The 23,037-nt window shown below is 41.6% G+C and overlaps 1 protein-coding gene across 2 annotated transcripts in view; it reads left to right on the forward strand.

Moving 5' to 3' along the window:
- LOC145994408 (uncharacterized) overlaps positions 1-23,037 on the forward strand; it is a 301,805-nt gene that overhangs the window by 74,725 nt on the left and 204,043 nt on the right. Inside the window, exon 1 of one of the 2 annotated variants that reach the window (XM_083130532.1) lies at positions 4,073-4,197. The exons of the other annotated variant lie outside the window; for it this stretch is intronic. The gene's annotated coding sequence lies outside the window, so the exon portion shown is untranslated. Of the gene's footprint in view, positions 1-4,072; positions 4,198-23,037 lie in introns of those variants that run through there. 2 annotated transcript variants of the gene reach the window in all.

The raw sequence follows: 23,037 nt of genomic DNA on the forward strand, positions 1-23,037 counted from the left end.
AATGCTCTGTATTTCTTTTTCATCTCTCTCTCTCTCTCCCTCCCTCCCTCTCTATATATACTGTGCGTGTGTGTACACACATGCATATACAGAAGGTCGATCCGCGTATATGTGTCCGATTTTTGACTAGCACTTACCTTATGAAAATCCACGGGACCACCATCGGTTGGCCTCAGTGTGATCACCGTGTGTCTTGGCAATAGCCCTGCACCGTAACTTCCATTGTAGGAGGCTACGATGAAGTACAGGAATTGGAATCTTCTGCCATTCCTCCTGATAGGCTTTCCACAGGCCCCGGAGAGTGGTGACACGACGAGAGAAAAGTGCCAGTTTCAGTAGACCAAACCCACAGAAATCCATGGCACTCGCATCTGGTGACTTCACCTGTATATCGTGAAATGGAATAGCCCGAATGCTGGTGTCTGTGACCATCTGTGGCAGAAAGTTCTGGGTAGAACAAGATGTATGTGATGAGACCTTACACCGATAGGCCTCACTGAGGTAATGTTCACGGCTTTTAAAAATCTTCCGGAGGTTTAATTTCTCACACAGGGTGCGGTTCACAGTTGACTGGGCCACGTGGAGTCGTGTGGCCATCACACGTTGCGTCGGGGGTTTTTCCTGTAGTGCCATTATATGCAACTTCCGAGACACTGGTTGCATCACTGCAGTGCACGCTCCCTTCCTCGTCCCCCTGGTGGGCGACTGAATAGCTGGAACCTCGTGGTTTTTATGCCGCTTGATTATGTTCTTGATGGTCGTCGAACCCAAGCAGGCCCGTAGCTAGAGGGGGGGCAGGGGGGGCAACTGCATCCCTGAGAGCCTTCTCTGCCCCCCCTGTGAAAAATACAGAATACATTCCTACCTGGAATTCTCACTAATCTTTACAATTATATCATGTGTTACTCTAGCAACATTGCAAAGACACTTATTGATTTTGTGATTTATTAGGGTGTATGGGATTCCGTGTAATGTCGTATCAGGATTGGGGGGAAAAATTCCTTTCCAGATTAGACTTCGGGAAATTATTTCACAATTTTCAGTATCTAGAACAGTTGTGACATTTTGAGTAGTGTTGTATTAAAGGTGCCTAATGTGTTTGGATGTTTTTCTTGGATGTGTTGCTATGAACTTTGAATTGCTTAAATTTTTGTTTCCCAAGTCTATCTTGTGGTAATAGTGTGGTAGAGAGAGGGAGTGGATATTTAATTTTTGTTACTTTGCGTTGCTTTTCTGCCACTTCTAGCTAATCGCAACAATGAAGGATGACGTGAAATTGATGAAGAGACACTCATAAACAGTGCCGCAACTACAAGGGGCAGACAGAAGTCCATTCTAGGCGAAGCAAACATTGAAGTAAAACGAACAAGACTAGGAGAAACTAAGAATAGCAGGACAATTGGATACTCATGATGGAATTAGTTCTTACATATTCCTTGCATTTTTCTATGAGACGGCCAAGGGCACTTGCAAGGGGCACAGAGGGGCAATTGACCCCCTCGATTCACAAATTTTATACAAATAAAAAAACATTTCGTAAAATTTTCTTGCTCGCTTCGCTCGCAATCTCTGCTGTTCTTATAGTACAAGTTCAGAGCCAGCTATGGGGTGGCAGGGGTCGGACCTGGGAGTCAAAGATCTATATGAAAAAAAAATGTTAAAGAGAATGCCATGGCGCCCCGTGAAATTATTGCACCCTATTAAAACAATTTCTTTCTATGACACTTAATATGAAATATTAATGATGATACTGTAATCCGAGAAGTCATTGATCAATCAAGGGATTCCTATTTGTTTGTCAGATATCAAAAAATGTATTTCAACTATAATATAATACAATTCACACAATATTTTGCAAAATGGTTAACGTAACCAGTAGGCAAACGTTGTCTGTAGTGATGCAAGTCTCTCCCCTTTGGAAGAAATAGAGTCCGTGGTGGACTAAGGGACCCATATTTTAATGTTTTAGCAAGTACAAAAAAAAATGTATTAGCTACAAATTTTTACACAATTCATGAAAGTGTAGGTAATATGTAACCATTATTATTTAATTAATTCTATTTTTCTTGCATAACACAACACAATGGTGTTGGATTCTCGTTAGATTCCTTTGTGCGTAAAAATCTTGCATACTGGAAACTAGAGTGAATCATTATGAAGCATGATTTATAAAGGGCTCCGTTAATCAGTTCTGCAGAGGCCCAAAGTTGTTGGTGCATCTTAATCATCTATTAACATTATCGACAATCTGGAAAGGTCATTATCGAAATATTGTAATTTCATGTTGCTCGAAGTTCTTTTGTTCGTTGCAGTTTCAAGATATCATCCCTTTTCTGTTACTTATCTCTTTTTGGGGGAAGGGGCAAGTTCCTCTGTGTACCCTGTTATATGTGCCAATCCGACATAATATATTAAAAATTTGCCCCCTCTAGGATTGACTTTGCCCCCCCTACAAAGAATTCCTGGCTACGGGCCTGAACCCAAGGCACATCCATGTTCTTTGCACTGTTTCTGAATTTTTGACACCGAATATTTGGCGTGGAAAAGTGCAACTACGTAGCACTCCCAAAAGCGGTTCACCTTAGGAGCCATGATGCACACAACACACACTCGTGATAGTGCCATGATACTACAGGTTTTAACCGTCCTCCCACGCTTTTAACCGCTTGGATCGGTCAATTCTGTGCACAGGGGTGACGGTTCAAAATCGGACACATATACGCGGATCGACCTTCTGTATATCCCCAGAACAATTTGATATTGTTTCCTATAATAACCAGTCATGACTTAGAAAATATTATTTTTCGCTTTTTAAATAGCACAGAGTATGAACTATATCAAGTGAGCAGGTACAATATTATATTTTACAAGTACTGCGTATTATAAAACGTGTAAAAACTCAACATACAGATTTATTTAATAAGAGGGATTCAGCTGATATTACCTGTAGAGATATAGTCTTCTATTTTATTACATTTGTCCGAGGTGACTATTCTGCACCAGTGTTGATTTTGTTTGCTTTCTTTATGTAAATAATATAAATATCGTCACAATGATAGGAAAAACTGTGCTAATGTGATAACGAATACCCAAAACTATAATGTTAAAAGTTTATCTTCATATACCTAATTGTTTCGGTTTAAAAGGTACGTGAAGTCACCACAATTAGGCTAACATTGACCATATAGGCAACTGAAACTGCCATTAAGGAACCCCCAGATCAATTAGTCTGCGTACGCTTATGATTGAAATCAATGTTAAAAATTTGCCAGGGACCCCGGATTCGAATCCCGGCCAGTGCATTGGTGTTCCTTGTGAGTGTCCATTAGTTTCATCATATCACCACTCATCCTCATCGTCGCAATTAGCCAAACGTGGCAGACGGGCGGGAATTCGAACTCCTCGTTGCGCACAGTGCTAATCACTCCGCCACCAAGGTCGGCGTCTGTCCACCGTAGTTTCCAGGTGTTTCCAGGAAATTCCAGAGCAAGCATAACGTTTTTTTTTTAAGTCCGCTTTATGCACAGATAGGCTGATCGGGACTGCACCTACTCCGAACCACTATGCGCCTCCATCGAATCCGGGACCCCTTCATTACAAGGCGACGACGTACCACTACGCCATCGGGGAGACACTGGCAAACAGAATGGAACAACCATGCACTGGACGGGGTTCGAACCCAGAGCTTTCGTAAGACGATATTACTTTCGCTGTCGTATCACGCCACACCATAAAACCGTCGCGTAACAAGCGTTCCGAGGTACGATTCGCGAAGGAGACTAAAGTTTATTCGTTCGAGTTCCAGGTAATGCTGTAAGTCTAATTCAGTGAACATACTCATTACCAAACATTCTAGAACGCCCTAGTTCCCTAGATTCGTCTCGACTCGCTATCTCTTTCATAAAGGGGATATATTTGAAACCTTTAAGGCCTGTTCCCGGGCTATTATTGTATGGTTACGGGGGGAAAAGTTGAAATTGATCTTCCGGGAATTATTCCTTGTTCGATCGGCAAACCCCAGAGTTGTTTCTCGTAGTTGGCGATTTCCCCGCGGCGCGGCGCTGGAGTAGCACTTCCACATCCAGTAGCGCACACGCAGGTTGTCTCTCGTTGACGTTGAGAGTTGTTATCGCGGGGAGTGTTTGTAACCCCTTTCGTTCGATTTTTGCCAGTTTGTAATTGATAAGGCGGCGAATGGTAAGTATTGATCTGTTATTTCTCTCAGTCTCTTTCGCAAATTTGAAGAGCGTGTTGTTTTTCCACCCAGGTGTGAGGTCGGATAAGTGTTATTCTCTCGCGCACCGCGACACGATGAGGAATTCCTCTACGGACGCCAAACAGTCTGCTGTGCGGATGAGATCGTGTAGCCTCCTTTTATCTGCACACGCTGCGTTTTATTTCGACCTGCCTGGTAATCATGGTACCCCATGTTTGAGTCCCAGTAAGGGCACGTTTGTTTTTATCGGAACGAATACCTCTACCCGGTTCCGATTAGCCTCCGTTCGGAAAGTGTAAGTAAGTAAGTATTTATTGCTTATCTCATGTGCGAGCCATCGGCTGTGCGCACTACATCTATTTGTATTACACAACTATGATTTTTCCTTACAGACTACACTTTCCATTACATTCCGTATAGATGTTAAATAGCAGTTCTGGTAGTTTTAACTGTACTCACTTAAACTAACACTATTCTTCTTCCTTATCCCGTCTCTGCGCAACACTTCTTTTCCCCCTAACTGTTTGTAAATATACCCCCACTTTTTCCAATAGTTCCATGTTTCTTTGCACTACGATTGATTTGAACATAGTTTCTAAGCTGATGTTGCGTAGCTTCTCCTCCTGCAGAACGCGCGTGTCCTGACATAGGAATAAATGTTCTGTCCCATCATCACCATTGCATAATACACATTTATATATCCCTTCCTCATTTTTTACTGTGTTGTGTCTCCATCCCCCTAGCCTCATCCATGCCAACCCCTTTCTTGCCACCATGCTCACCTTCTTGATGGCTACGGGCCGGTGACGTAGTGATAACGTCGGCGCGGGATTCCACTTTAAACTGTAGGTCCCGTGCCGATTAGCCTTTCTGGGCCTAAAGCGGAATAAAGAGTGTGCACCTTGAAACTACCTCAGAAACATGATCTCACTCCTAAAATGTATCTTTCTGAACTTGTTAATGTGACGGATAAATGTTTGGGAGATTGCAGGTTCAAATCCAGTAGCCGGCGAACTTGTATTTTCCCGGGTATAGTCCACAATCACTCCAAGCGAATGAGGGCTTTCGGTCGTGTGCATTAAAAATTAGGTTCCGACAGCGGATGGTAAGGGTGACTCTTCCAGAAGGTACGTAGTACACCCTTGACTGCATTTTGCAGACTAACGAGGCTCTTACGCCTGGACTCGCAGCCAGCATAGTCCTCTGTGGGGCCTGTGCTATGACCTCTCCATATATATTTGATTGTCTATCCATCCATTTTATCATCTCCATCGTCGCGAGTAGCCAAAAGAGGAAGTAAGGTGACGTAAAATAAACCCAATTCAGTCAGTCAAGGAGATACTTGAAAAGGCATATTTGACGTCACTTGATGCGATTGAATTGAAAATCGTGTGTGCGTCAGCACTTAGGCTATTGTGCACCCGTCACATTATACGGGGCCGAGCCTCTAAAATGAGACCATGCCTGAGGACTAAAATATCCCTACCTGGGTTAAGAGCTAAGGCTGGAAAGGGGCACAATGGAAATTTCAAATTTTGCATTACTTCATCGTGTATTTATGCTAACAGCGCTAAACCTAACAACGAAAGCAATACGCTGACGTCAGTAGACGAAGGCGCACGGTGTGCGATAAATGAATCCTAGTAAGTGAATGCTAGTAGAGACGACGTCAGAAGTGAAGGCGCATATAACTGCGTGTAGAGCTGTATATACATAAACTGCTATTTATTGCAAACTAGCTGATTGCCCGGCGTTGCTCGGGTATTTATTTATCCCAATCTTCCATTAGACAGGAATATTATGAATTCTAACTATAGTGTAATATGAACTTGGAGTTCAACGGCATTCTGAGTGTTACTATTCATCTCATCGGTCCCGAAAACTATGGATTCCACACTAATATAGGTCGTTTTACATGTCATCCCCTTCCCACCCCCACCCCTAGGGGTGTCTTGGAGTTGAGTGACATTGAAAGTGTCACTATTCATCTTACAAACCCCGAAAACCATGGATTCCACAATAATATAGGTCATTTTACGTGTCATCCCCTTCCCCCCCCCCCCTAGGGGTGTCTTGGAGTTGAGTGACATTGAAAGTGTCACTATTCATCTTACAAACCCCGAAAACTATGGATTCTACACTAATATCGGTCGTTTTAGATTATTTTTACATTTCACCCCCTCCCCACCCCCAGCGGTGCCATGGGTGTCTTAGCGCCACAGTGTTTCTTTCCATATTGCAAGTGATATGTCGACCAAGTTTGGTTGAAATCGCTCCAGGCGTTCGAGAGTTATGGCGGAACAAACACACACACACACATACATACATACATTTTTATATATAGCCCTATAGAGATGATTCTGTCGACCTCCGTGGCAGAGTGGTTATCACAGCGCGCTATGACGCCAAGAGTCCCAGGTTCGAATCGCTACCTGGGCATGGGTGTTTTTTGTGAGTGTCCCTTCATGAATTTCATCATATCACCACTTACCCTCATCGTCGCGATTAGCCAAAAGTGGAAGAAAAGTGACGCTAAATAACCCCAAAACAAGTCAAATCATACGTAGAAATTTTCAGCGAGAAATTCAGGCTCGGCTAGAACTTGAACCCGGGTCCTCCATTGCTCTAACCATTGAGGTACCCATTGAGGGTTCAAATCTCTAGATAGATAAGCAATGGTTCTATCCATTTTTTTGCCCAATTTTTATTTCTAACATCATGCTCCCATCGCAACTATCCCTGCCTGACGAACCCAGATGATTGGAGTAGAATCACAAGAACTAGAATTTGAAAGTGAATTCTGACATTGCCTTGAACGTCCATAAAAAACACAACTTCCATTACGAATTAGATTTTCCCATTGTTTGTGTAGTTGCAAGCGTAGCTGTTTCAAATCGGCGATTCATAGTGACTGCTTAGTGTTGCTAACCGCTGAGGAAAGTAAGTGCCTAGGTCACTTGTGTGGATTTTTGACCAGCTGTTTATAGACGGTAAAGTCAAAACGTAGGGATCTTTTCAATATTGGAAATAAGAAAAAAATTCTGATTCGCAGTCTTACATCACTAGAAATGACCACTCCATGCCGAAGTGGTTTTCGTTTTCGTGGTATGAAGCTAGTGCATTTTGTCGTTCCATCACCAATATCGTCTGTACAGGGAGATCCTAAAGTCTGGTCACAGAGAAGCATTATGAATGTAACCAGTTTTTATTTTATCTTCATGGCGTGTAAGGGGTGACTTTTTTCACCCAAACGTCAACCTGACTTCCACGCAGTACTCCACGGTAACTCAGTCTTGCAGGGCAAAGAGGCTTTGGCGTGTGGACACACGACCAGCTAATCCTCTGTGGGGTTGTGTTGTCCTGTGTTTGTCCTTGAGCGGGCCGAGTGCCCCTTTGCAGCCTCAGCTTTTACTCAGGTATGGAGAGACACGTGGTGATTTTAGTTATTGTAAGGAGGCTGGGCCCCGTATTATGTGACGGATGCAAATAGCTTTAGTGTTGACGCACCCACAATTTTCATTGCAATCGATCAATAGTTCGTCTTCAGTTAGGCATTTCAGTAACGTATTTTATGTATTTATCAGATAAGTGATGCCATAGAACATTGTTCCATTGAGGCATGCATGCATTTTGTACATAGAAGTTTTACCATATAGAAATTACTATACAGACGACCCCCTCACTCCTTTCTCCACTGAGCCACTAAGGCTCTTTTGATGGAATGCAATGACATACTGATTATAGCAAACCCCGGATCTTGTTCCACTACTTCATTATAATTTTTGACCATTTTGCACATTGGAGATAACTTTACGTGGTTTGTTTGAGTTTTTGGAACATGAAACAACCCGGGTTTCGGTCTGGTTCTCATATATGACAACAACTTCAACTTCTTGTGCATCCTTTGTAGGCCTTTTCTATGCCTTTCAGACATACTCACGGAATACTTTTCTTGTTGATTTTGTTGCTGCTCTGCAAAACATTGCTCTACAACTTGAAGATTTTCTCTGGTACCTGAACGAGTAAGTCCGCCACCGACCTAGTCTGTTCAAACTTTGTATTGAGCTTGTCGAGATGGAGGTACGGTGTTTGGAAAAGCTCCATGTACTTCGATAAACACTGTAGTTGTGGTCATTTTCCCACCAGTTCCTATTCATTGTGTCCTTGTTTACTATTCCAACTTAACACTTGAACTACCATGTGTGCAGTGGCGGATCCAAAAGTTGCAGTTATACCCCGTACCAGCTAACTGTAGACCAGGCGAACGAGAACAAGTCTCTGCGCAAGTAGTGACGCGAGCCGGCTCCACCAATGAACAGTGAGAGAAACGGGATTGCGTAATGGGCGACTGGAGTTACTCGATTTCCCTGCTTCGCTCTGTCAGCGTTGCAAACTTTTGAAACCGATAATACCGTACGCACATGGCAAACGGACCGTATTTTTGTCTCCAGGCCCGTACGCTTGGTTTAAGAATTTCTTAGGGAAATATTAGGGATACAACAGCAAGTGCACATTTTGACAAGCCGTGCATTTAGCATACGGACTAAGGTCTGGACCGTTCGTCCGTACCTGTCATGAAAGTTCCGTACATGTACAGTCAGGACCGTACGGTTGGCAACGCTGCGCTTTCACCACTCGATTTCCCTCCTCCTCCTCTGCCGCTATGCGCGGCTCTGCTCCACAGTTAGCTGGGACAGTGTATAGGAGAGGCGATTTTCAGGTACCTCACCGAGAATGAGTTCTAACCCACACTTGTACTGTTCCTTATGTAAACGATATATGGTACTGTGAACAGGAGTATTGTTTTGCAAAAATAGGACATCAGGGTTGGAATAGATCATTATTATTCTATGCCCGCGTCATAATTCCTCCCATTAAGGTAAACTGAACGACCAGATATGAGGAGTAAAGTGAATAAATAATCCAAAGACCTATGGTTAGCATAGCGCGCCACGACGCCATGGGTTCCGGGTTCGAATCCCGGTCTGGGCATGGATGTTCTTTGTGAGTGTCCTTTCATCTGTTTCATAAGATCATCACTGATCCTTATCGTCGCGATTAGCCATAAGTGGAAGAAAAGTGGCGCTAAATAACAAAAATAAAATCAAAACTTTTCTCAGTAAAGCTTTTGGCGTCACCTTCGCAGAAGGCATTCAAAGGTCAACCTGACCTTCTCGTACTACATCCCGGCAACTGCAATGTTGCACGCCAGCGAGGGTCAGGTTTATGGAGCTACATTCATTAATCCTTTGTAGGGCCGCGTGTTGACCTGTGTTTTGTATGTGCTGAATGCCTCTTTACAGCCTCAGCTTTTAACATGGGGAAGGTGATTTTAGTTATGATAAACCGCTTGGCCCCATATAATGTGGGGAGTGCAAATAACGTAAGCGCTTAGACACCCAAAATTTTCATTGTTCTTTTTTTTTATTTTTTTAAATTTATTATTACAATAGACTCTAGATTAACTGAGTCCCGATTAACCGAGGCTCCGGGTTAACCGAGGGAGTGGTTGGAAAACATCGTGCTTCATAACGCACCCCCCCCCCCGTTTGTTTATGGAGTCAAGTCACCGTCCGCGCTGCACTTGTTCTTTACATTGTCGGAGTATCCGATTGTTACGGTGGTGTTTAAGTCTGTGTAGGCCTATTCTAAGAGGAAAAAGTAATCTCATTTATGTTGTACTAGTAATAAATAATTACTATACAGTTTTAAGTGTTGTTTCGTCATTGACGACCTATTAGCACATTATCTCCGTATTATCCGAGTTTTTCCGTATCCGAGGTAATCTCGGTCCCAATTAGCTCGGATAATCGCGAGTCTACTGTATGTAGCTTCGCTCTCTGCCACGTTTGGCTACTCGCGACGATGAGTGATGATTATGATGATATTGATGAATGGACATTCGCAAAGAACACCCATTCCTAGACCTGGATTCGAACCCAGGACCCCTGCCGTCGTAGCGCCACTTCGCCAGTGGTAGTGGTAAAGCGGTTGCCTTGTAATAGGGATCCCGGTTTCAATAGAAGGCACATAGGGGTTCGGGTCTTACTTTAAACTGTAGATCCAGTCCAGTTCAGCTTAGTCTATGTTCGCGATCTGAACTTAAACCCAACCTTGAGTTTGAATAATAGTAGTAGGCAACACTAGTCGCCAAGGATGAGTCAACGTGCTAGAAGCATTGTGTTAAGGGAGGCATTGAAGCGTGAGCGCTTAAGATAAACCCAGCCATAAGAGGATCGATCACATGTGCAGCTAAGCTCTGTACTTCTCATGTCATTCCCAGTGTGCAACGAACTTCGTGTTGCCTTTCCTATTTCATCGTTCCGTAAATACATCTATGACACCGCTTGCTCATCGTTTCCCTAAAATGTTGATGATTTTATGTTATTAATATGGTATGAAGTGCGTAATATTTTTGTTTCCAACCTTCAGCGTAGCCGCGGTTAAGGCGAGGAGGGACAATTACGCACTAGTTGTGCATTTATTTCAATAGCGTCGGATTGGGCACTGCTATTTAAAAAAGGGTTTAGTATGCGAGATTGTATGGATTTCTCTCCATGTTGCAAGTGGAAACTGTTTTTCAAGTTGATTAGTAAGCTAGACACGATGTTTGAAACATAAGATTAATAAATATTTACAGAATCCCATATATTGCTTATGGGAAATTAACTCCAACTTTCGACTTTTCCTTCTACTATGACATATTTCAACATGTCCGTTACCGTCCATGTACTTTTCTACGACATTGGATGTTTGATATTCCCGAGAGAATGAAAACCTAATGCATTTCTCCTTGCCTCCTACGGCTATCCTGGCAGTGTTGCCAAACATGTGCTAAAAAGAGCTACATTTCACCATTAATAGAGCTAAAGATGACTTTCAAGGATCTAGATTAACGAAGGCTTCATAACGTGCCTCCTAGGGTAATTTTAGGTATCAGAGGGGTGAGGGCGCTGCTATTACCGTTAGCTTTAAAGTGATGCCAATTTATTCTTATTTTTCACCGCTTAGATTTGGCGGCATCACCCATCTCAAAAATCTAATGATCATATGAAACCGAAAATAATGGATTCCCGGATAATAATATTGTCATCTTCACATTAGCCACAGCGCTATATATAAAAATGCCTGGGGAGGAAAGAGGGGGTGACGCAGCCTATATATGAATATCACGTCACGTGCAAAATGTACACTCATGCCAAAGGTTGGTCTTTAAGGGCCGGAGCCAGTGGTGCCATCATGGTGGAGCACATGGCGGGTGCCACAGTTCACAGTCAAACGAGTGCATGAAAGAGCCACAGTCAAACAAGTGCACGAAAGAGCCAGATCTGGCTCCAAAAGAGCGAAGTTGGCAACAGTGATCGGCACCTGCCCTAGCGAGAAAGACCTAGGGGAAATTGTCCCTCCTTAAACCTGTCCGGTAAGTATGGGCGAAGATTTGTCTGCTAGTGGAGGGAAATGAACGAATATGTGAAGGAAAGTAAGCAAAACTCTTTCCTGTACAGTTAACGGCAATAAAAATGTATTGAATAATGAATGAATGGAAGAAAAAGATATGCATTGCCTAACTTTACGGCGGCGGTAGAAGTTGCCAATTAAAATTTGCTATTTTCGCCGTTGAGTTAGGCAACACACAAAACGTCTTGCGGGGAAGCGAGTATTTCAGGATGCAGGTGTCCCATTTTTATTGACGGTGACTGTACATTGTACCGTGTAGTGACATTCACATGGGAGGATGAGGGGGTTTAAAGCTCCACACATTCTCGAACTCTGTCGTAGCTCCACGCTCCGGTCAGCTTTCAGATCGAAGTGGTAACTTGTAGCTTGCAACCTTCCGAACCGAGGCGGCCCAAGCTGCATGTGTCGCTCGGACTAAGCCGTTTTCTCAGTATTGTGCATCTTGTCGCCCTGGTCCTTAGGTAGCGCATGCGTGAGGAATGCTTGTTTATGGACCGAAGTAGCTCGTGCCGCTTCTCACTTTGGTGAGAAATCTCCGTGTCGCTCTCTTACTTCCATGTACTTTGGCGAGTTCAGAGGTCACGTGCTATTAACATGGTACTTTGTCCTATTTTGATACACCGAAGTTAACAGCAAAATTTACAAAATTCTGCCGTTAAAATTTAAGTCTGTCAATTTATGAGAATGCAATACCCTTTTAAAATTTTAATTGCACAAGATAATGATTTGCCACGCGGGAGATCCGGGTTTGATTCCTAGGATGGGCGATTTAAGGTCGCCTTGTCCCCGCATAAATCGACTCTGGGGCTCACCCAGCCTCAATTAAATTGGTACCTGGTGGCAACCCTGGGGGGCGAGTTAAAGGCAGCGTTGTGCTAATCACTTCACCTCCAAAGTGCCAAAGATCGAGAATGTGTGGCGCCCTACGCCCACATCCCCGAATGTGCCTTTATGGCACGGTGTTATACACGGAGAACTTTACCATAACCTACAAAGATGATGATTATGAGGTGCAGTTGCTTATACCATAAATACATTTTTTTAAAAAAATGAATCGGTAAACGTGCGTTGTTTAGGCTAATATTTTATCTGCCGGTAATACTTTAAAAACAGCGATGGTATTATTTACGGTACTAGCGGATTACCCGAAGTTGCCCGGGTATTTATTTATCCCAATCTTCTACTAGACAGGAAAATAATGAATTCTAACTATAGTGTAAACTGTAACTAATTTTATTTACAGGTACCAGGTGGTTATAATTAAAGTGACGGTGTTCAGAGTGGTACAGCACGGGCTGTAATGAGAGTAGCAGTCTGAAACTTCGTAGATATGCTAATGAAGCAATGCGCTCGCGAATTATGAAAAAAAAAGTTCCAATTCTCGCCACCAGGGTAAAAATGGCGCTGTAAGCAGTCAAAACTTGGTATAGTTACAGGAAAAACACTATAAATCGCAGAAAACAATACTCTTTGTAATAAAATATCGCTACAATTTCACTATTCGAATTACATGAACATTACTAACGGAAAAAGCAACAAGCGTCACCAACAACAACCAGGGAGCTCACACAATGGTTAGGCAATGTCACCGACTTTGACGTCAGAGTTACGGAAAATTCCACGTTTTGACTGCTTACAGCGCCATTTTTTACCCTGGTGGCGATAATTGGAACTTTTTTTTTTTGCATAATTCGCGAGCGCATTGCTTCATTAGCATATCTACGAAGTTTCAGACTGCTACTCTCATTACAGCCCGTGCTGTACCACTCTGAACACCGTCACTTTAATTATAACCACCTGATATTTAAAAATATAAGTACAGTATACAAATTATAAAGTAAAATCTTGTACAAATTCACTATAATATTTATTTAACTCAAAACTTGATTATAAACAACATTTTTAGCTTCACCTCCAGGAGCAAGAATAAATAAATTGAACGGCATTGAGAGTTGGGAGTGTCACTCTTCATCTTAGCGACCCCGAAAGCTATAGATTCCACACTAATATCGGTCGTTTTCGATTTTTTTTTACATGTCACCCCTTCCCACCCGCCACCCCTAGGGGTGCCAGGATCGTCTTACCCCCACAGTATTTCTTTCCAGATTGCAAGTGATACGTGTATAAAGTTTGGTTGAAATTGCACAAGGCGTTCAAGAGTTATGCCGGAACAAACATACATACATCCATTTTTATATACCTATATACGTAAATAGATAGTTGGCTGGCAGCGAAATTGTGTCTCAGACTGTATTTCCTCTGCCAACGTTTGACAATGTAAGTAGTTTTGTTTTTCCTATTAAGTATTTGTATGAAGAATAATTCACATTTAACTGAAAATTCGAAAAGGTGGTTTAAATTTAATATGATCGAAAAGCGGAATTTATTATCTTAACACGATCAAATTGATCGGTGGATTTATCATGCGGACGTTCTGTATTGGTGTGTATCTGATCATAGACATTTTGTTTGACAGTGAACGTGTGTGCGAAACATTATGGACAAATATACAAGGTATGATCAATAAATACGGTGAATGAATTGTTGACGAGCGGTGTAGTTGGTACTACTGGTTGACGGTCAGGTCAGTGAACCCCTAGGTCTGTCAGTCATCGTTCGCGAAGCCGTGTTGTTGTCCAGACAGACGTGCAGTTTACGCGTTGTGGAAGTAAGGTGCAGTCCAGCGACGCTGTTGTGGGTGAAATGGAGCAACGTACGAACGTGAAATTCTGCTTCAAACTTGGGAAAACGCTAGGGGAATGTCACGACATGCTGCGCCAGTCGTATGGAAAAGAGTGTTTTATGGTAAAAGTGTGTGTACGAATAGTACAAGCGCTTCCGTCAGGGTCACCGAAATCCAAAAAGTAGGTTGCGAGAAGTCGCGCATCAAGACAATGCTGATTACTTTTTTTTTTTATTCTGGAGGGATCATTAAGGAATACCTGCCAGAAGGCACGACATTGAATGCGGCTACGTACGTGAGCATTTTGCAACGCCTCCTGAAGGTTTTTGATTATTTTGATTTGATTTAGTTTATTTTACTTCGCGTTTTGTGCCTCTTGGCTAAGATGGGGATGAGTGATGAAATGATGAAAATGATGAATGGACATTCAGAAACAACCAAGTCCGAGAGGGATTCGAACCCGGGACACCTCCTGAGGAGGATCGGACGTGTGCTCCCCCAGTATATCGAAAATGGGTCCTGGTATCTGCTGCACGATAATGCACGCCCCAATACCGCCATGATCGTGCAGCAGTTTCTGGCACGTAAGAGGGTTGTTGTACTCCATCACCCCCCTTATTCGCCCGATCTGGCCCCTGCCGATTGTTTCCTTTTCCCTCGCTTGAAGAAGCACTTAAAAAGACAACGGTTTTCGGACTGCCGACATCCAACGCAGTGTGAACGCTGAACTCAATCGCTTTGCCCAAAGTATGCGAGACCTCTACACGCGTTCTCAGAAGTGCATTACCATTGGAGGTGGACAATAAGCTGTATTCCTGCATACATGTACCGCCTTTCCTGCAAATAAATCATAAAATCTATCATTCAATCTTTCACCGTATTTATTGATCACAGGTTGGTAGTTAAATGCTAACTTTCCTAATAAATACGGGACAGTATACAATAGGCTAACTATTAAAAATTAAGGCATGTAATAACAACAGCCTTTATGCTTGTATAATAATATCTGTTTTGTATTTATCCTTTATCGATTGATTGAATCTATTCGTGAAATATTTAGTCGTATGACTACTCACTTTCTTCTCTCAGATTTGGTCTGGTGAAGAAAATATCGAAGTGTGGAAAGCGTGGTATTAAAAGTATTCGTGTATTAAAAATATTCTTACCTTGTACACGTGAATACTCTATTCCATTACGAGGTCCCGGGTTCGATATCCGGTGGAGGCACATAGTGGTTCGGATCTCACTTTAAACTGTAGTCCAGTCCCGATTAGCCTTGATGTGCATAAAGTGGACTTAAAACACCAAATCAATCAATCAATCTATTCCATTACTTCCTTATGGCTTCAACTCTATTTCGCAACCTCGTTGGCTGGCGCATTTGGTGATCGACTCACGATCTCGAATCTGAGGCCTAACGAGGCTCTGGCGTCTGGACTCGCAGCCAGTATAATTCTGTGGTGCTTGTGTCGTCTTGTCCATGCGTGCTGGTGATTATATCGTTCATCTTATCACATAAGTTCACATGAAGACTCGAAAGCATTTACGTGATGCCTCTCAGGGTATGGGGTAATATCTATCTGTTAGTTCCTCAAATAAAAATCAAAGTTAAGTTTTCACTAAGAAAAAGGAAGTCTATTTTACTTCTTTGCAAACTAAATACTTATGTGCCTAACATATAATCCATTTCACTCAAAGAAATTAAACTTCTTATAATTCTACTCCATCACTCTATTAAAACTCCAAGCCCGAACTTTAAAGTCAAGACAAGACACAATCCTAATTCCCATGGTAACAGCCTTTACAAGAGATATACATACCGGTCAGTCACTATCCTGACATTATCAGTGATAAGTTTAAATATCACATACCACAAGAATCACAAAATACGAGTAAATAACAGAGATTAAAATTAATAACAATAAATGTTTGTACAACGAGAAAGTTAATTGTAAACAATAAATATTGGTCTAAGAGGAAAGGACGTGTCATACCAAATCAATCAATAAATAGAATCGAAGGTTCCGGATTCTGTTGTTTGTCAGGCGATTTTGTCTAGGTAGATAGGCTAATCCAGGGTGGTTACTCACCGGGAATTCCTTGAATTCCGGGAATTTTGCGTGAATTCTGCGAAACCTTTTCTCCGTAGACGTGAAAAATTGCAACTTTTATTATAAATACATTGAAACAAGTTTTTCACGGTTTAAATGTTATTTTTATCGAGGAAGGAAGCTGCGTGGAAAATAAAACTGAATTCTTTCAATCCATTTACTTTGTTCATTTACTTTGTTAGTGTCCTTTGTAGAACAGACGGAAGGTTATTGCAAGATAAGTTATCTTGACATTGACGTGGTAAATTTCGAATTTGAAATTCTTATATAGTTAACGATTTTTCATATCCCGTAACTTTTGTAACTTGCGTTTATTTCAAGTTTGAGTATGTGATATGGCTAATGCCAACTCCGTGCCTTAAATTAAATATTGACGTATATACCGTTTAATTGAATTGAATTAGCATTTTTGGATACGTACATTGAAATCACACAAACCCTTTATATTGCTAATATACAGGGTGATCCGTTTGGGTACGGGTAAAATAAAATGGATGTAATTTTTTTTTGATCAAATGTAATTACCTGATATATTGTATACACAAGACTGAAAGGTGGCAGTTTTTATTTTTATACACTACTAACAGTTTGGTACAGTTTTCTGTTTTCTACGTGGCCTCCATTGCGTACTATGCAGAACTCATTCCACGTCTGGTGTAACACCTCTGCGGTGATTCTGTCGAAGGTGTGAGATTTTGAATTTCAAATCATCAATGTCTGTGGGTTTCTGTGAATAGACGGTGTCTTTAACGAAACCTCAGACGAAGAAGTCTGGAGGGGTTAAATCTGTGGAGTTGGGAGGCCAAGCAATTGGTGCCACACTGCCACACCAACGACGATTGAAATGTTGGTCAAGAAAATCAGTTCAAACTTCATTGTTGCCAACACACTACAGCAAAACTCCCATGTTTCACGCACGAAAGAAAACAACACGAATTTTTTTCTACTATCACATTTACGTTTCTATTTATGTTTTATTCTATCCATACTCAAATGGATAAACCTGTATTTGTGTGTGTCTGTGGGTGGGTGGTTGAAATAGAGAAAACATCAGCTTATACCTTTGATTTTTTTTTAAAAAATTCGCTTTGAAAACCGGGAATTATACTTGAATTTTATCATGGCCCTAGAGTGGCCACCCTGTAATCGGGAGTGGACCTACAGTTTAAAGTGAGATTCGAACCATTATGTGCCCCCGTCCGGTATCGAACTTAGTGGTCCTTGAATTTAGGAACGGAAAGTTAACATGAATAGTTAACACGTTAAGAATGACAGTTTCGAAATTCCCCCCATCTAAATTTTCTGCGAATTTCAAACGTGAGATTGACTTTCGAGTTTGTAGTTTTGTTATTAGGCAATTCTTTTCCGCCAATTTTAGCCAGTCGCGACGTTGAGGATGAGCGATGATGAACTTGATGCAGGGACCGGGCCGGGAGTCGAAACTGGAAACTTCGGGGACGATATCGAAGTCGTCCACTTGACGCGCGAACACGCGAAGTTTGAGCAGCAGGAGGTGTCGTCAACTTTAACGAACAGCGTGACCAGTGAGAAGGGCGGGGCTGTTTTTGAGATCTTTTCAACAGCTGTTTAGGATCCTGCACGACACAGTATTCCCCTGGGCAGCTTAATTTATTTTTCTGTCCGTTAGCTGAGTAAAGAGGATAAAATAGGTTAAAAAATCAAACAAAGCTGATTTTGTGTACAGATGTTCAAAATGTTACAACATGTTAAAGTGTACCACATAGGAGCCATGCTGCAAAACTGCGGCTTATTTTAGGTTTCTGGACGTTCAAACACATTTACACCGGAGCCCATAAGTATTTAGGATGTCTCCTAGAGTGCTGTAGCGAGAGGATTTCGTTCGAGCAGCGAATAGTTCGCACGGACGACGCTAGATAGCGTACGGAATTGAAATGAAAAACTGTCCTCCCTCCCTATCAATATACTTTTGTTTGCGGATGATTGTAAACTCTTCCAGGAGATCTCATCGCATCATGACGTGACGATTCTTCAAAATGCTCTCACAGAACTTAAGTGGTGTCGTCAGTGGAATCTTGAATTAAACCCTCAGAAATGCTCTTTCCTTACTTTTTCCCTAAAAAAGAACAAAGTGTTGTCTGCTTATGCTATTGAAGACAATCCAATCCAAAACGTTTCCACTCAAAAGCACCTAGGTATTATCATGGATGAAAAACTCACTTTTAATGATCATATTATAGCTACCACTAAAAAAGCCATTCGGCTTCTTGGTCTTCTGTACAGATTTAGTGAAATTCAAAACCCATCATCTCTTGCCTTATTCTATAAATGTTTCATCTCGCCCATCCTTGAATACTGCTCCCCAATTTGGGCAATGGCCTCAAAAACCAATCTTACCAGAATAGATTCTGTTCTCAGTTTCTTTCTTGCCATTGTTCGGCATAGAATAACTTCTTTCCAAATCAGACACCATGGCTGCTCTGAATATTCACACTCCATCCTTTCGTCGTGATCTAGCTGACATGAAATTTTTATACAAGATAATAAATGGCAAAATCAGAACTGATCTCCTAATCAGTGAATTTACACTTAGGGTACCCCAAAAGCAAACGCGCAACTTGCAACTCTTCCACAACCCAACCACTAGGCTATCCCTTCTACAACGCTCCTTGTTTTACATGCTGCCAGAAATCTACAACAAACTTCTCCTGGATGTAGATATTTTCCTTCGAGAAAGTATTTTTTGTACATTACTGACCAAGAACATGTAAATCTATCCCATCTTGTTATTCTTTTTATCTTTTCTTATCTTTTGTTTCTACTTTATGTTGTTTCAGTGTAAAATGGCCAAATAAGACTGTATCTGGAACTCTGAGTAAATAAATAAGTAACTTCTTCGCTCGAGCGTATAACGTTCGAACAGGCAAAACGAGCGGTATACGCTCGAAGCGCAGTCTTTTGTCTGTGGGCGCTCAAACATGGATCGTGAAGTGATAGACGCAGTGAAATTGAAATTTAAGGGAGGTACTCATGTTAAACTTAAGTATTACACTGGGGAACAAAAAACATATTTTATTTTGTGGCATAAAGTTTAATAACAGTTTCAGCACACAAAACAGCTGTGATTGCCAATTGTATGATTCGTTCAGTTGAATTGACTCCAGTTATAAAAAATAAACACACCATGGAAAATTTAGGAGGTAAAATTACTCCACGCTTTTCGCGGTAATATCAAAATTTGATAATGGGATGAAATTTCCATTAAGAAACTTATTTATTTATTTGTAAATTGTTGCTAGGCAATTTATGAAGCATTGCTAGGCAATATATCTCTTAGTGTTGAATTTTGTAGTATAACTAAGCGAAATGCGTTTAATGTGAATACATTGGAAATACGAGTTCCTCACGTAGTAAGTGTTTCAATAACCCAAATGTTTTTTGCTATATATGTGGAATATATTGTCTACCATGACAGAGAAGAAATATCACGGATGTAGTGAGAGATTTGTATCAGGCTTATTTTGCCAAAAATCTGGGACAACAGAATAAAAAATGGGTCCCACATATAGTTTGCAAAACTTGTTTGGAATCACTTCGTTATTGGGGCCAAAGCGGACGAAAGGGACTCAAATTTGGAGTGCCCATGACATGGAGTGAACCAAAAAATCATGTTAATGATTGTAATCACAAAAAGAAATATTAAATTGTTGTTGGAAGTTCATTTATATGTATGTCTGATGTTTCCGCCATTTTGGTTTAGTTGCATTTATTTCATAAATTAGAGCCAATTCAGGAAATATATTATTATATCATTATTCAGCAGCATGAAATCTCCCTAAATTAGCTCTCAAACACTGTGCCGCAATTTCACTGTTCCCCAGTGTTATCTATCTTACCAATACCAGTGATATATAAAAATGAAAAAGATGGTTATGGGCTGAAACTACCAAGGCGGATATTTTACATGTGTCTACGATTATTGTCACACTAAAATGATATTCCATTGTATACCCTCGAACGAGTACGAGCGAGCGAAAGTGGTGTACTAACTGGGAATTCCTTGAATTTAAGATGTGAAACCGGGAAGGAATTATTATACGTGAACCCGGGAAGGAATTATACGTTAATTCTGCATGAATTTTTTTTCACAAACGTGAAGAAATCGAGGCACCTCCAGCTCCCACGATATATACGAGGTGTGGCTAGAAAAAAACCGAACTGTTGCTATAAAATCTTTTGTTGGTTATTTTGTACAATACGAACATTATTCCCTTCAAAGTACTCCCCTGTACTATCGATACACCGCTCCATACGAATCTTCCATTACTGGAAGCAGCGCTGGAAATCATTTTCTGAAACCATGTTCATGACCTCCGTCGCTTTTGTTTTCACAGATTCTACGGTCGTAAATCTGGTTCCTTTCAGTGCTGATTCGACCTTTGGAAATAAAATTTAAAAAAAGTCGCACGGAGCAAGATCCGGCGAATAGGATGGATGTTCTAACACTGGGATTCCACACTTGGCCAAAAAAGCCTTGACTGACAATGCCGTGTGGACAGGAGCATTGTCCTGATGAAGAATCCATGACTTGCTTTTCCACAAATCAGGTCGTCATCTTCTAACTCGCTCACGAAGGCTCGTCAGCACCGTAATGAAATAATGTTGGTTGACAGTTTGACCTTCGGGTACCCAATTCGAATCAATTCACCGACATTTGCAATGTTTGATGCCGTTTTTGACGTGCAAGGCCGTCCAGGATGCGAGTCGTCCGCGGTCACTTGTCGTCCCTATTTAAACCTTGGAATCCACTCAAACAATCGAGTGCGTGATAAACACTCATCTACGTACACTTCCTTCAACAAAACATAAGTTTCTGTGGCGGATTTTCCGAGTTTCATAAGAAACTGCACATTGATACGCTGTTCCACTTTCACACTTAACTTTTTTTTTCCGACGGAGCACAGATGTACGGTTTACTACGTCCACAAGCTACAGCGGAACTGAGCGCCACGCACCCTGGAAAATCACACAGTCGATAGGCAGGATATCACGTTATACATTCATGCACCGCTTGACCGTGACGTGCTTGCCGTTTGTCGACAGCAACATCAATCCGGTTTCTTTCTAGCTACACCTCGTATCTATTCGTAAAGCTTCCTGATGTATATGCATCACAGTAGTTGTGCTTTTATTTTTAACCATGGAAGAAAGAGATTGTTAGAAAGATTCGGTGACAGCGGTGGAAAATGAAATGAAACCGTAGGCATAACTTGGCGGGAGCAATTATAAAATTAATACATTAAACTGTTAAATGAAGTAATTCATCGTTGACTTTGTAACTAAATGATGCAAGCTTCCAAGGATTCCGTTCAAGAAAAAGTTTCTTATTTATGTGTTGCTGTTCCATGTCGTTTGCACGTAAATCGATTGCAACTCAAACTTTGTTTGCAGGCTTCTCGTTTGTCAAAGTTTACAGGAGCAATTTATAAGAAAAATCACGTTACCAAGTGTGCAAGAAGTGCATTGACTTACTTTGGACACAAGTGTGAAGAAATTGGCACACAAGTTTGAATGTGTTATGAAATCAAACTATTGGGTTGATGCATTAGTTCATAGCGTTTGTGTCTGGTATGGCAACACTGCGGTGTTAGGAGTTTGTTTATCGTTTAATGTTAATCAATTGGAGTGGCATTGTTGTGCTTGTGAATACGCATTGAATTTTAAAGATTTGAAGAAAGAGGGTGTTTTTTTTAAGGGGTAATGAACAATAAGTGTCCAGTGGAAAAAATACACATTTCCGGCATATTCTTCTGTCTGAGTTTAACATAGGGGCAAAGTCAGCGGAGGTGCCTGGAAACATTTGTCCCTTGTACGGGAGAATGCCAACGGGGAAAGCAGGGCAAGAAAATGGTTTTGTCATTACAAATAGGACATTTTTGACTTAAGCGTTTCTCCGCGTTCAGGAAGACCATCGGGCTTCAATGAAGACATTTTTTATACGCTTTAATCCACGAGGATCCACGTCAGTCGACTCGAGAATTAGCAAATGTGATGAACTGTAACCATTCAACCATCGTGCGACATTTGCATTCCATGGGTAAGGTTCGGGATACCGCACGCTTTAAATGAAAACAACCAAATCAGCGAGTAGACCAGGAAGACAGCATCAAGTGCTGCGACACGATAACGCACACCCACACTCCGCTAACATGGCAAGAGCTGCTAACCAGGAGCTTGGTTGGTAGTTATTCCACATCCTCCTTCCTCCCCTCCCCCCGATCTTGCGCCCTCGGATTGCTACCTTTTCAGCTCTCAATCCACCAATCTTCAAGGAAGCTCCTTTGGTGACGAGAATCCTCTTCAAACTTTGATTGACGACGCTTTTAACCCGGAATCAGCTGATTTCTTCAGGCGTTGAATTGAAAAACTGCCCCAGCGTTGGTAGACAGTCATAGACAATGAAGGAAAATATATTACTGATTAATTTATGTCTTGCGTTCACCTCAAATTAGTATCAAATAAAATACTTTTTCACGTTCGAACCCCGGCCGGTTCAAATCCGGGAACTTTTCTAACGTTGGAAGCGGACC

The sequence above is a fragment of the Lepisma saccharinum genome, chromosome 10 (assembly GCF_977018435.1).
Source record: "Lepisma saccharinum chromosome 10, izLepSacc3.1, whole genome shotgun sequence".
Classification (NCBI taxonomy): domain Eukaryota; kingdom Metazoa; phylum Arthropoda; class Insecta; order Zygentoma; family Lepismatidae; genus Lepisma; species Lepisma saccharinum.